At 36.4% G+C, this 13,337-nt stretch overlaps 1 long non-coding RNA gene across 1 annotated transcript in view; it reads left to right on the top strand.

Annotated features, from left to right (window-relative positions):
• Positions 1–13,337, top strand: part of LOC147391133 (uncharacterized) — a 54,615-nt gene that overhangs the window by 17,469 nt on the left and 23,809 nt on the right. The window contains exons 9-13 of the long non-coding RNA XR_015183211.1: positions 2,441–2,513; positions 2,963–4,585; positions 5,988–6,039; positions 6,391–6,773; positions 6,882–6,917. This is a non-coding gene — a long non-coding RNA (uncharacterized LOC147391133). The remainder of the gene's footprint in view (positions 1–2,440; positions 2,514–2,962; positions 4,586–5,987; positions 6,040–6,390; positions 6,774–6,881; positions 6,918–13,337) is intronic.

The following is a 13,337-nucleotide window of genomic DNA, read 5'->3' as shown; positions in this document are numbered from 1 at the left end:
CCTTTATTTCCTAATGGCTTAAGAGTTAAGAGAGTTCTTTCTAAGTCCATTACATGCATACATTATGTGCGCACACATCATACTATATTTCTCTAAAATAGCTAAGGGTCAAAGTTGTGGGTCTACCTAGATCTACACCTAACTCGCTAAGCTAACAAAAATAGTATCAAAGAGGACACATCTCATGCTTAAGGTTTCTAGTCTTTCCATGGTGGTGTCCAACTCATGGCTACCTCCTAAAGGCTAAACCAACAAAAAGACGTTCCCAAGTGCACATACTGCTTTAAAAGAGCCTTTGGATCCAATAAGGTGAAATCCACATGGATTCCTACCAACTCATAGATACCTCTAAAGGCTAAACCAACAAAAAGATGCTCCTAAGTGAGCACATACTCCTTTAAAAGGGCCTTTGGATCCAATAAGGTGAAATCCATATGGATTTCCACCAAAATTCTAGGCTAAAGAAATTCTAGCAAGCATCTTCTTTTGTTTTTGGCTTGCTCATTGTCATAATTTGTTCATTATTTTATAGTTAATTTTACTTAACTTTCCTCTGTAATCTCTTTTATTTTCAAAACCAAAAAGAGTTTCCTAATCACACCAGTTGGTCATCTATTGATAACCATCTTATGATGGGTGGGACAAGGTGTCTAACATCAAAATGGTGAAATCTACATGGATTTCCACCAAAATCCTAGGCTCATAAAAAATTCCAACAAGCATCTTCTTTTGTTTTTGGCTTGCTCATTGTCTTAAGGTGCCTAACCTTCTTTGTCCCTCAATAAAAAATTTCCCCCTTATCTTTTGGATATGTGAGTCACTACAAGGCAAAAAAAAAAATTTTATACCTTCCATTCACACTTTAATTGAATGGTGGCAGCTCTAAAACCAGTGTAGATGAGCTCAAAACCTCCCCAAAGGTTTCGAAACCCCCGTATCTACAAGAACCATTTTCATATCCTTTTTATTTGCATTTTAAAGAAGAAAAACTCTCATCGTTGTGACAAAACTAGGGCCTGGCTGTAGAAATCGTCACAGGTCAAAATCTCCATTTGCCAAACAGAGATGCAAACCTACTCGAAATCTCCATGGTTTCCAATCTCTATTTTTTGGAAATAGTTATGCGAAGCCCCTTCCCATGTTTTGTTTGTGGATGAAAATGTCAACATTTATAAGGTTTTACGGTGAGTTTTAAATATATTTTTTAGTTGAAATATCTTTGGATATTTACATCTCTGAATCTTTTTAGTAAGATCATTTTTTTTTCCAGTTAGCATCACATCTTTATTCTATCTTGCATTTTTCATTTGGAGCCCAAATGAAAAATGTGTTTTAGAGCCCAAAACACCAATTTATGATTCCAGGAGGGCTAAAAACTAAAACTCCCAATAAAATCCCATTTTCTTCACCTAAAATTCTACCATTAAAGGTATGGAAATTCTAGTAGATCTCTTCTTACTTGATTTTTTTTTCTTTTAGTATTTATTATAGCTAAAATGTTTTCCTCAAACTCATTTCTCATCTCTCAAGCTTCTTTGATTTTTGTAAGGTGGAGAGTTTCCAAGTTTCATTACTTTATATTCTACATTCAAGTAACTAGGTTAAGTTTTTGAATTGAAACCTAATTATAAGTACTTTATTGAGTGAGAGTCGAAGGAGAAAGAAGAAGTTTTGATTAGTCGATCGAGAATATTAAAAACCAAAAGACAGTTAGATTAAAACCCTAAAACAAAAGATAGACCAGAAGCTAAAGATCCTCTTGTTTTTTTCATTGATTTTCTTCCCTAAGTATATAAGAACTCATTTTAAATAACAAAAGGATATAGCTCTTGACAGACTTTGACAAAAAAAAGAAACAAGATTTGTTTAGGACCCCGAATCTTTGGGATAGGTCCTTGATGATGATTATCCTCATCATTCATTATTTATCATTCGTCATCATCATCATCGTTATCATCGTCATCATCGTTATCGTCGTTGTCGTTGGTCGTCGTCATCATCATCATCGTTATCATCGTCATAATCGTTATCGTCGTTGTCGTTGGTCGTCGTCATCATCATCACAAATCCTTGCCCAAACCATTGGGATTGATTGAATGAATCTTGTTCCTCAATTCATTTTTGTCTAAATTCATGCCTATTAGTCTTAAATGAATTGAATGAATGTATTATCAATGGACTGGGGTCAACTTTGTGGTGTAAAAGAGTATACTACACAGACTCTTAGTTATTTTTGATCTACATCAACACTAAAAATTGAACTATTCTTCTTTCTATCAATTAAAATGACCTTACTAAAGTAAACTTGATGTGAAGCATTATATATATATATATATATAAGATAAAAGGTTATAATCCCCCTTCGATAGTGCAATGCTTAGGGATAATCTCTTGTGATAAGTATTTTGAAATCCATTACTCGACTCTTTTCTTGTTGCAGCTATAGTCATTGCATATAGAGAATGATGGTGGTTGGTTTTAAATCTCACGAGGTATTGTTTGAAGATGTTTAGGTAATTGACGGCTACTTTTTTCTTTGAATTTTTCATGCCTATGAATTTTTATAACCGTTTTTCTTTTGAATGTTCCGTACTTTTTAATCTCAATCAACGTCATCATCCATCATCATACAAAAGATCAAATTAAAAAGAAATTTATTCGAAGAGCATCTAATCAGTTCTGCTATATGGTTATTAGAATGCTTCTCAAGTAGTCTCTTTGATTTTTGAATTCATAGTGATAATCTCATGCAATGACAATTTTTATTATCTATTTATGAGTGTGTGTGTGTGTGTGTGTGTTTTTCAATTTGAAATATATTATTCGACTCTTTTCTCTTTTTGGGCAGCTACATTCATTATAGAGAGAATGATGGTGGTTCTGATATCTTTTTTATTTTTTGTCTTTACATGGAAACTTTGGCATGCTCGTGGTGGTCTTCTTGCACTGGTGCATCATGAAGGAGAGCGCATTTTGTATTTTCCTCAAGGACATATCAAGCAGGATAAGTCTAATTTTTCAGAATTTTGAGATCTTTCTATTTTATTAAACTTCAGAATTTTTTTTTTTTGCATTGGTAAACAACGTTTTCTACAAAAATGGATGTTGGCTTTTGTTTTGGAGGTATGGTTTTTTGTTTGTGGATGAACGTGCGATTGAAGGTACTACTTTAATCTCATTCGTTATAAATATTGCAGTATGTTGGGGTTTTCATGTTTCAATCTCAATTGTTAGATGATGTTTTTATTTTAAAATATGCTGATAGTAAAATTCCTGACAATCTTTATTGTCCTAGAAGGTGAGAACTCGGTTGAGAAGGAGCTAGTGCCCCCCTCCCCCCATCTCACCCTTTAAGGCAATTTGACTGGTAATTTTCTCTTTGAGTCCATCCATACATAGCAATTTGTATAACCATTGTTTCTTCAGAATCTTCCGTATTTTTAGTTTTATTCAACCTCATCCTCTTAATATAGACAAGATCCAATTCGAAATGAAGTCGTAGACAAGTTCAAATTTGGAAGGACTATATTCAAGAAGCTCTTATTAGTGCATAATTAGCCAATCAGTTTTGTAATATGGTTATTAGAATATTTCTCAAGTAGTATTTTTTGAAAATCTCTTATTAGTGCATAATTAGCAATTCAGTTCTTCTATGGATATTAGAATGCTTCTCAAGTGTAGTATTTTTTGAATTCATATGGTAATTGGATGACAAGAACAATTTAGTTCCCTATTTGTGCTAATACTTAATAGTTCTATATAAAGAAAGTAAGTAGCTCTATTGCATCTATACGGGCAGGTTTCAATTGTTCTATATAATTCATAGAATCAATATAAATTATGTAAATCAAAGTATTCTTGAAAAATGATAATGAATTAATAATACACTAGAAGAAATTTGGGCCACGGCAATAAATTTCAGCGACATATACATAAATCCACCTCTGTAAAAGAGTCAAGAGCCGCGGATTACATAATCTGCCTCTGTACGTAGATTTTTACACCACATATGGAGGTGGATAACAATTTCCACCATAATACCTCATATTTTTCTTTTTCGAACCATTTTCGTGTCCTTTTTATTTGCAATTTAAAGAAGAAAAACTCTTATTGTCGTGACAAAACTAGGACCTGGCTGTAGAAACCGTCACAGGTCAAGATCTCCATTTACCAAACAGAGATGCAAACCTACTCGAAATCTCCATGATTTCCATTCTCTATTTTTTGGAAATAGACATGCCAAACCCCTACCCATGTTTTGTTTATGGATGAAAATGTTAACATTTATAAGGTTCTGCGGTGAATTTTAAATATATTTTTTATTTGAAATATCTTTGGATATCTGCATGTTTGAATATTTTTAATAAGATCATTTTTTTCAACTAGCAATCTCTATCTATCTTGAATTTTTTTATTTGTATCCCTACTATTACAGATTTTTTTTTACCAATAAAAGTGTTATTTATCTGTTTTTTAGTTTAAATGTGCTTTGGGGCCAAAACACTAATTTATGATTTATGGAGGGCTGAAAACAGAGACACCCAATAAAATCCCATTTTCTTCTCCCTAAACTCTACCATTAAAGGTATGGAAATTCTAGTAGATCTCTTCTTACTTGATTTTTTTATTTTAGTATTTATTATAGCTAATATGTTCTTCTCAAACTCATTAAGTGTCTCTCAAGTTTCTTTGATTTTTGTAAGGTGGAGAGTTTTCAAGTTTCATTACTTTATCTTCTGCATTCAAGTAAATAGGTTAAGTTTTTGGATTGAAACCTTATTATAATTACTTTATTGAGTGAGAGTCGAAGGAGAAAGAAGTTTTGATTGGTCGATCAAGAATATTAATAACCAAAATCTTCTGAGTGAGATAAGGTTTGATTTTCACTCTTGTTGATGTTGTTTATTCTATATTTATTTATAATTTTACAAATTAGTAAAATTGATGGTTCTTATTGAAATTGAACACCTATACAAAAAAATTGAACTTTTTCCAAATTTCACCCCGTAACAATCCCATGTAAATTTATCTATAAATTTATGTTTTTTTTTTAAGGTTATTTTCAGTTATTCTCTTTCGGGTTAAGTCCAATGTTGAGGAATTTGCAAAGATGACGAGTAAAGATCAAAGGATACTTTATGTTTGACAGTGAGACTAATTGAGGGCTTATACTCTATTTATCTTATCAAGGAAGTTGAATGACCCCTGAATGGTTTGTTTTGTTGGAACCCAGAATCTCATAAACTAATTGAAACCATAGATTGAAGCCTAGTAGGAACAGTGAGAGTTAAACCACAAAGACACTAAGTTAGATTAAAACCCTAAAATAAAAGTAAGACCAGGAGCTAAAGATCCTCATGTTTTTTTCATTGATTTTCTACCTTAAGTGTATAAGAACTCATTTTAAATAACAAAAGGATATTGTGCTTGACAAACTTTGATGAAAATAAAAGCAAGATTCGTTTAGTGACCCCGAATCTTTGGGTTAGGTCCTTGATGATGATGATCCTCATTATTCGCATTCAACATTCATCATTTGTCATAATCATTGTCATCATCATCGTCATCGTAGTTATCATTGCCGTTGGTCGTCGTCATCATCATCATCAAATCCTTTCCGAAAACATTGGGATTGATTGAATGTATCTTGTTCCTCAATTCATTTTTGTCTAAAGCCATGCCTATTAATCTTAAATGAATTGAATGAATGCATTATCAATGGATTGGGGTCAACTTTGTGGTGTAAAAAGTATACTACACAGACTCTTAGTTATTTCTAATCTCAATTAATACTATAAACTATTCTTCTTTCTATCAATTAAAATGACCTTACTAAAAGTAAACTTGATGTTGAAGCATTATATATATATATATATATATATATAGGGTAAAAAGGTTATAATACTCCTTTAATATTGCAATGCTTAGAGTTAATCTCATGTGATAAGTATTTTGAAATCCATTAGTCGACTCTTTTCTTGTTGCAGCTATAATCATTACATATAGAGAATGTTGGTGGGTGGTTTTGAATCTCACGAGGTATTGTTAGAAGATGTTTAGGCAATTGACAACTACTTTTTTCTTTGAATTTTTCATGCTTATGAATTTGTATAGCCGTTTTTCTTTTGAATGTTTCCTATTTTTAATCTCAATCAACGTCTTCATCCACATCATGCTTATGAGCAGTCTCTTTGATTTTTGAATTCATAGTGATTATCTCATGCAATGACAATTTTGGTTATCTATTTCTGAGTGTGTGTGTGTGTGTGTGTTTTTTTTTTTCAATATTAAATCCATTATTCGACTCTTTTTTCTTATTGTGCAGCCACTGTCATTACAAATAGAATGATGGTTCTGATATCTCTCTTATTTTTTGTTTTTACATTGAAGCTTTGACATGCTTATGGTGGTCCTCTTGCTATGGTGCATCGTGAAAGGAAGGCGTGTTTGGTATTTTCCTCACAGACATATCAAGCAAGATAATAAGCCTATTTGTTTCAGAAATTTTAGATCTCTCGATTCTATTAAACTTCAGAATTTGTTTTTTTTGTTTTTTGCATTGGTAAACTTATTTTTCTACACAAATGGATGTTGGTTTCATTTGGTTTGTTTTGAAGGGGCTTTGTAGGTATGGTTTCTTGTTCCTCTATTTCTAAACTTGCTTGTTGGAAGAAATTTTTGAAGTGTCCACGAATCAATTCTCTAATCAATGGATGCCAGTTTATGACCTTCCTTCGAAGATCTTCTTTTCTGTGATGAACGTGCAATTGAAGGTACTACTTCAATCTCATCCGTTATAAATATTGCAATATGTAGGGTTTTTCATGTTTCGGTGCCACTAGGATGACTTGGTTTTTATTGATTTCTTGGCATTAATATAGCATTTCTTTGATGAGGCTGAACCAGGCACCATTGAGGTAAATTCCTTTTAGATTTTATTTTTTACTTTAAAATATGTTGATGGTAAAATTTCTGACAATGTTGATGGCATCTTATCCTGCAAGACTAGAACTCGATTGAGAAGGAGCCAGTGCTCCCCTCATTTCACCCTTTTAGGCAATTTGATTGGTAATTTGCTCTTTAAGTCCATACATAGGAATTTGTATAACTGTTGTTTATTCAGAATCTTCCGTACACATAGTCTCATTCAACCTCATCATCCATCATCATAGACAAGATCCAATTCGAAATGAAATCGTAGACAAGATCAAATTAGGAAGGAATAGATTCGAGAAGCTCTTATTGGTGCATAATTAGCCAATCAGTTCTATTGTATGGTTATTTTTTTTTTTTGGAAAGGTGATTTGGGGATTAGGTAGACCCCCAACCAGAAACAAGAATTACAACCTAAGGAACATCCTTCCCTCAACAACTTCCTTAACAAACCTTGAAAGGTTAGGGGGAATAGCCTCTGGGAGAATTTCCACAAAGCCAGCTAAGAAATCCGCTGCATTGCTTTTCAAAAGAGAAAGTTAAAACAACACTCCCTAAATCTGGACCTTAGTTCCTTAATATCCCTAATAATCTTCCTAGTATACCACAGGGGATCGATATGACCCGTCAAGGCTTCTATGGCCACCTTCGAATCTGAAACCACTTTGATAGCTTGCCCTCCTAGCTCCACAGCATTTTCAAGGCCCAATTGAATAGCTTGTAGCTCGTGAATCAGACCTCCATTGTGATCACAGATAATGCCCCCCATGCCCCCAATGTTACCTCTAAGAGAGCCATCACAATTCAGCATCCACCAATGTAACGGAGGGGGAGCCCATTTGCACAGCTTTGGGATGGAAAGCTTAAATTTAACCTCAATAGCCTACGGGTCGAAAAAGCTTCTATTGAAGCTGGAATCTTCCATAGCCGCCTCATCTCCACTAAGCTTAAGCCTTAGGTCTTGGAAAATGGAGAACAGAATAGAATCCTCAGTGGAGGCTTTCTTGTTGAATATTCAATTACATCTTGCCTTCAACATGTGATAAACAAAGGTGCTGAAGGATGCACGCTTGATCTCAGTGGGGAGTTCATTGCCTTTGAAGCTATTAATCATCCAATCCATCTTTTGGAACCAAGGTTTTATTGTTCTTGTGATTAGAGACTTCTTAAGGACTTTTTTCCATATATTCCTTGAAAACGTACATCCCATAAAAAGGTGTTCAATGCTCTCGGGGCTGTTATTGCAGAATGTACATCTCGAGCTCGTGAGGATGTTCCTATGTTGCAGCCCGTCCTGGGTCTTGAGGCAGCCTGCTACAGCCATCCAAAGTATGAACATGTGCCTTGGGATGGCTTTCTTACACCAAACCAAGTCCTTCCATCCAATCCTCTGACGGTGGGGCATAAGAGCTTCATAAGTTGAGCTGATCGTGAATGAACCCGTTGAGTTATTAATCCAGAAGATCTCGTCTTCCACTCTTCTATCTAATTCAATGCTTTCCAGCCTTGCCCAAATGTGGTCTAAAGCTCTTGGTGAACAATCAGCCCTTCTGCATTGGCTCTAGCTTTCAAGATTTTACTCCAGGACCAAGAAACCATGACTGGGGCAGCTCATTGTCCAAATTTTTTTCGTTTTGATAAGGTTCTGGTACACCCACTTCACCCTTAGGCTGTTCTGTTAGATGCTAAGCTCCACACATGCCGCATTATGGCTGATCGATTCCACACCTCCTCGGTTCTTAAGCCCAAGGCCCCCTTCATATTTATACGTGCTGACCTGATTCCATCTAATCGGGTGCATCTTGATAGTTCCTTCATGGCCAGACCATAAAAACCTTACATAGATCTGCCCCACTTCCTTCTAGACTCTCTTTGGGAGCAGAAACATACTAGCCTAGTAGATAGCCATACTATTCAGCATTGATCGAATGAGCCCCACTTTGCTTGCATAGGATAATAATTTTCCTGTCCATCCTTGGACCCGTGCACAAATCTTGTCAATGAGATATCGGCAATCAGCATAGGACATTCTTTTAGATATCAAAGGTACTTCCAAATATTTAATCGGCAAAACCCCTTCATTGCACCCCCAAAGCATTAAGGATGACACCTTTAGTCGTGGCACTTGTACTATTGAAGAACACTTTGCTCTTAGAAGGATTCATCTCCAGCCCTGTCATATCCTTGAAGTGCTTAAGAACTAAGCAGAGGGATTCAGCAGACCTGGGGGAGCTTTTAAAGAACACAAGCAAATCATCAGCAAAACATAAATGAGTGATTTGAGGGTTAGAGCACCTTGGGTGAAGCTCAAAGTTTCTGTTTTAGACCTCCATGTTTAACAGCTTCGACAAAACTTCCATAATCATCACAAACATATAGGGAAATAATGGGTCTCCATGGCGTTACCTCCGCTTCCCAACGAAATAACCCTTCAAGGAACCTTGGGTGAAGCTCAAAGTTTCTGTTTTAGACCTCCATGTCTAACAGCCTTGACAAAACTTCCATAATCATCACAAACTGATAGGGAAATAAGGGGTCTCCATGGTGTAACCCCTCTTCTCAACAAAATAACCCTTCAAGGAACCGTTGCAGCTTTTGACCAGACACCGAAAATCTCGTGGTCGAGATGCAGCTTTTAACCCATCGAAGGAACATGGGTGGGAAATTGAAGAGTTCTAGACATTTAAAAACAGCCTCCTATTGAACTATGTCATAAGCCTTCCTTAGATCGATCTTAGCAACTGCCTTGGGGGACCCCTTATCAATGTGAAAGTTCCTACCAAGCTCATGAGATAACAAGATGTTGTCAGCGATCCTTCTATTGTGAATGAAAGCACTTTGGTTGGGACTAATGAGCTGGTGAATCACCCCTTTAAGCTTGTTGGTAAGAATTTTCGAAATACAGTATAAAACATTGCAACATGATATTGGCTTATAATCTTTAATCAAACCACCCGTCTTAAAAAACCCTCTAATAGCCTGCCTAACTTCCTTCCCCTCTATACTCCAAGCTTTTTGAAAAAACAATGCAGTATACCCATCCGGGCCTGGGGCCTTATCCCCATCAATACTCATAACGCAGCACTTATCTCTTCATTTGAGACCTGACTTATCAGCATCTCCCTTTGAGCATTAGAAAGGGCCTTGTCAAATCTGAAGTTCCAATCTTCATGCTGCCCATTTAACTCTTTCTTGCCCAAGGTGTCTTTGAAGTAGTCCACAATTTCCTCCTCAATAAGCTCATCTCGCTCCACAATCTGACCATCCCTCCTTTCCCATCTTGTAATAGAATTCTTCGATTTCCTGACCTTCTTGGACCGATGAAAGAAAGCTGAGTTGCTGTCACCGAGTTTAAGCCAATTTACTCTAGATTGCTGCCTTAGAGCATGTTCTTCATGTCTGGCCAGAGTTGCATATTCAAGCACACAATTATTCTATATTCGAGCTAGTTGAGTATTAAGAGGTTCTGATTGGATCCTCTTTTGAACTTCGACTAAGTCGGCCTTAGCTTTCAAGACTCTTTCAGATAAGACTCTGAACTTCAGTCGACTCCACTGCCTTAGCTCACCTTTTAATAACACTGAACATAGGATATCCTTCCAACTTTACCTCCCAAATTTGCTTCACAATGGGAAGGAATTGGTAATCTTTAGTCCAAAAATCGAAGAATTTGAAAGATCTAATATAGCAGAGTTCCTCTTTCTTAGCATGTCCAAGAGAATAGGACTATGATCTGATATCCTGTTTGGGAGGAATTCCGCTTGAGTGCTGGCGAAAGAGTTGATCCACTCAGGATTACCCATTGCTCTATCAATCTTAGATACAATCCGACCTTCGCTTTGTTTATTGCACCAAATAAATCTACAACCCACGGCCTTCAAATTAAGTAAGCCTGTCGAGTTAAAGCACTGCCTTGCTTCAGCACTAAGTCTTTGAATGGGCCTTCCACCCATTTTTCATCACTAGAAATAACCACATTAAAATCTCCCAAAACAACCCCAAGGAGCTCGCATGTTGTTGCTGATGCACTGTAGCTCTAACCAAAGCTTCCTTCTTTGTTTCCCACAGTTTGAGCCATACACGAGAGATAGAAAGAACCATTGGCAGTCCTTTGTATCCACAAAAACATGGATGACCTGACTAGAAATATGAATAACCCTCAGATTTGTAACATCCTTATTCCATATGAACCATATTCGACCCCTTGGCTATGGTCGTAGTTGTCACAGGCAGCCCAGGTGGGGCACAATCTCCTCAGAATGGCTTCTTTATTCTCTGTCTTAACTCTTGTTTCGACTAAACACATAAGAGTAACCTTATACTTAGCTATATGCTTCATAACCTCGGCCTATTTTAGAAAATCATTAAAACCCCTTATGTTCCAAAGAGACCCAATCATTAAGAGACTTGGCTAGTTTCTTATGCCTCATAGCCTAAAGCTACCTTATTCTTGTCTTTTGCTACTTGCATTGCTGGGACAACATGGGTAAATAACCCATCCCTTTTACTTAGTATGTCCCGGATGGAACCGATAGATCTTTTGTCCTTTTTCTCCTTCTTATCCACCACCACATCTCTTTTCTGGAAGTCTTCGAAAGCCTCTTCATCACATAAGTAGCTAAATCTGTTACTCTTGCTCCCTTGTCCCCCCTCCTTTACCTTGAGGACCCTTGGTGCTGACATTAGCGGCCTCTGTCGAGGCAGCGGAGTCTCCCTCGCCACGTCCTTGGGATGATCATCCAATTCCTTGGACCTTTCATTGCTTTCCTCCTCTTGAGCTGACTGATCTGCTATACTCTTCCCTTTTTTCCTATAAACAATTTCCCAATATCCTTCATTCCCATCAACATTTGTTTTAGCTTGCAAGATTTTCTCTATCCCATTAGCATTCTTCTGGTTGATTTTCCACTCTTTCTTTACTGTCTAACCTTTTTTTGGGCATTTAGTATCGGGATGACCAAATATTTTGCAATGCAAACATTTTGGGGGCATCCAATCACAAACAACCGTGACCTCAACCTCTACATATTCCCCATATTGATATAGATTGTATTTGGTATCTCCTTCTCAGCATTTATCTCAATGCATACCCTAGCATAGGAAAGTCGAGATAAGTTTTCGGTTGCATTATCAAGGTAAAGGGGCTTGCCTACACCACTAGCCACAATCCCCAGGTTTGTAGGTGTCCAAAATTGCTTTGGCAGATTCAAGAATCTTACCCACACCGAAATAACCGGTTCCTCTTTCCTGTTAAGCACAATGCATGGTTCCCAAGCTCTCAGCACTAATATCAAGGCCCTTTTTAGAGCACATCTTCTCTATCCTGTTCTTCACTGAACTTGAAGAAAAAGAGTTGGCTATCATCTGAATACACTTGGTACCCTTGGTTCTCCATAGCTTTTCCACCGTCCCTTTCACCACATTGAAAATGGAGTTTGCTGTTAAGAAAGTAACCAACCATGCTGCCTTCCCACAATGCCTCACCCTCTTCTAGAGTTGATTTAGGAAATTTCACAAACACCTTGCCTCCATGAAGTTCAGGTTCTATGTAAGAAAGTTTTTTGTTCCCCCTTCCTGAGGCTACAGCCCCCACAACACCAGCCCATGATTTAGATGTGCCCTCATCACTACCAGTTTTGGACGCTCCTACTTTAAAAGTTTCCTTCATCGACCTGCCAACCAAACTGTTGTTCTTCATAGGAAGTTCATAGCCTTGCTTCTCTAGTGTAGTATTTTTTGAATTAATATGGTTCTTGGGTGACAAGAACAATTTAGTTCCCTATTTGTGCTAATACTTCACAATTATATAAAATGATAGTAAGTAGCTCTATTGCATCTATGCGGGCGGGTTTTAGATGTTCTATATAATTCATGGAATCAATATAAATTATATAAATCAAAGTATTCTTGAAAAATGATAATGAATTTATATAATACACTTGAAGAAATTTGGGCTACAGCAACAAATTTTATAGACGTATACATAAATCGAGTTAACAGCCGCGAATTACATAATCCGCCTTTGTACGTAGATATTCTTGTGGTGGATATGTGTTTGGTGCCATTTTTACACCACATATAGAGGCGGATAACAATTTTAACCATAATACCTCATATTTGTCTTTTCCGAACCATTTTCGTGTCCTTTTTATTTGCATTTTAAAGAAGAAAAACTATCATCGTCGTGACAAAACTAGGGCCTAGCTGTAGAAATCCCCACAAGTCAAGATCTTCATTTGTCAAATAGAGATGCAAATCTACTCAAAATCTTAATGTTTTCCATTCTCTATTTTTTGGAAATAGACGTGCGAAACCCCTTCGCATGTTTTGTTTGTAGATGAAAATGTCAACATTTATAAGGTTCTACGGTGAGTTTTAAATATATTTTTTAGTTGAAGTATCTT

Source organism: Akebia trifoliata, chromosome 11 (assembly GCF_017979445.1).
Source record: "Akebia trifoliata isolate Shusen 1 chromosome 11, ASM1797944v1, whole genome shotgun sequence".
Taxonomy (NCBI): Eukaryota; Viridiplantae; Streptophyta; class Magnoliopsida; order Ranunculales; family Lardizabalaceae; genus Akebia; species Akebia trifoliata.
This window is presented reverse-complemented; position numbering and strand designations above follow the sequence as displayed.